At 36.3% G+C, this 2500-nt stretch overlaps 1 protein-coding gene across 1 annotated transcript in view; it reads left to right on the top strand.

Moving 5' to 3' along the window:
* LOC137620119 (uncharacterized) overlaps positions 1 to 2500 on the top strand; it is a 67219-nt gene that overhangs the window by 41346 nt on the left and 23373 nt on the right. The window lies entirely within an intron of this gene.

The raw sequence follows: 2500 nt of genomic DNA, 5'->3' as shown, positions 1-2500 counted from the left end.
AGTAATCGGAAATTTGTTCTCGCTCACTCTATTTCTTTCCCTGCCCTTTTGTACGGACAAAAGGGCTATTCTCTTGCCTGACCTCTTCTTTATCTCTTTCTCTCTGCTTTTTTATCTCTGTCTCTCTATCTTGCATTTTTTCTCTATTTTATTTGCATCCTTTCTCACTCATTATTTTTTTTCAACCAGACGGAAATAGATTTTTTCATGATTTTAATTTTCTTATTCTATTTTATTTATTCATTTTTTAATCTATAATTGGCCATCGTTGAATAAAGATGCAGTTCGGCATCTGGGATGGGCGTATGCGTGAGTGAAGCGTGTATCGGACACGTTTGCTACCAGTGGCCAGTGGGATTAAATCTCGATAGTGTACAAAACGTTTTGGTCACGTTGTAACTTTATTACCGCGCCAACGAGTTTATTGCCTTATATTCAATCATTTCAGTGTCCTGGCAGATTCCAGAGAAAGAAGACGTTAGACATTTTATTTCAGCACAGCTTTTACTATCTTTCAAACTTTACCCAAAATGAGTGATTCGAAGCCTTCTAAAAAACGAAAAATTGAAGACGAATGCAGAGTATTTAACAAAGAGTGGACTGAAAGGTATTTCTTTACTGACGTCGCAGTTAAAGCTGTATGTTTGATTTGTCATGATACAGTTACTGTTTTCAAGGAATACAATTTGAAACGGCACTTTCAAACCAAGCACACCAACTTTGGAAGCAATTTATCAAAGCAAGAACTGCAAAAGAAGGCAACTGATCTGATGAAAAGTTTTAAGAAACAACAAAATGTGTTTGAAAAAACTTCATCTTTACAAAGGAATGCAACAAAGGCAAGTTTTGTATTGGCAAATAAAATTGCAAAACAAAATAAGTCGTTTGCAGAAGCAGAATTTATTATAGATTGCATGGTTGATGCTGTCAGTGTTGTGTGTCCTGAAGTCATATCTAAAGTGGAAGCCATATCTCTGTCACGAAGAACTATTGTTCGTCGCATAGATGCAATTGCAATGAATATTCAAGATCAGGTGTTAACAGCCAGTGTTAGTTTTCAGTGGTTTTCTATTGCTTTAGATGAGAGTAATGACATTCAGGATACTGCCCAGGTACTCATTTATATCAGAGGAATTGACGAAAACTTCGAAATTACAGAGGAATTGTTATCTATGGAGTCTCTCAAAGACACTGTTACTGGAAAAGATTTATACAATAGTGTCATTAACAGTCTAATCAGGTCTAGATTAAGCCTGGATAAATTGGCAAATATTACAACTGATGGTGCTCCTTCACTCATAGGTAAACACTGTGGCCTTGTGACCTTGATGAATGATAAAATCAAAGAAGATTTTCCATCGCACAGTGTGTTGTCTTTTCACTGCATCATACATCAAGAAAGCCTCTGTAGCTCATCTTTTAAACTCAAACACGTTATGGATCCAGTGGTGCGTGCAGTGAACTTAATAAGAGCACGGGGACTGAATCACAGGCAATTCCGAAGCTTCTTGGAAGACATCGAGGCTGATTTTACTGATGTGCTGTACCACACAAATATCCGATGGTTAAGTATGGGGAGAGTATTGAAGAGGATGTGGGACGTTAAAGAAGAGGTTGTCTTGTTTTTTAATATGAAAAACATTTCTTGTGACTTTTCAAGGGAAATGGAGTGTGACGAATGGGTTTGTGATTTTGCATTTGCTGTGGACATTATGCAAAAGCTTAATGAGTTCAACACAAAACTACATGGCAAAGGTTTATTTGCACATGAATTGTATGTGGAAGTGAAAGCATTTCAATTGAAACTTCAACTTTTTTCCAAGCAGCTTCAAGAGCAAAACTTTGTTCATTTTCCTCTGTTGAAAACACGAACTGTTACACAAGCACTATCAGACAAATACAGTTACCAGTTGACGGCTCTAAGAGATGAATTTATCAGAAGATTTGCCGATTTCAAGGCAATTGAAGGGCAGTTTGATTTGCTCAGCTCACCTTTTGCCTGTGACGTTGAAACAGCTGCTGAAGAACTGCAGGTAGAACTGATTGATTTGCAAGCCGACAACTCTTTAAAGAGGCTCTTTGAAAATAAACCACTGGTCGAGTTTTATGCATCTCTGCACTCAGAAAAGTTTATAAATCTGAAAAATTTTGCAAGAAAGATGTTTGTGATATTTGCATCAACTTACATATGTGAGCAGACTTTTTCTATATTGAAAGTTAACAAGTCAAAGAACATGTCACTTCTCACAGACTCGAATCTTCAGTCAGTGTTAAGAATCAGTACAAGCAACTTAACACCTAATTTCAACAAACTGGTAAATGATTGCAGTCAATTGCATCATTCTCACTGAGTCATTTTGATACTTCTGTTGCTCAGTTGCTGAGCTACTTTGCTTGTCTAATAAATGTTTATGTTTCATGTGAAGTTACTGCTTTAAAATATCAATACAAATATTTCTTGTCTTTAAATTGAGTTACTTTGTATTCAAGCAAATATGCT

This window comes from Palaemon carinicauda, chromosome 26 (assembly GCF_036898095.1).
Source record: "Palaemon carinicauda isolate YSFRI2023 chromosome 26, ASM3689809v2, whole genome shotgun sequence".
Taxonomy (NCBI): Eukaryota; Metazoa; Arthropoda; class Malacostraca; order Decapoda; family Palaemonidae; genus Palaemon; species Palaemon carinicauda.
This window is presented reverse-complemented; position numbering and strand designations above follow the sequence as displayed.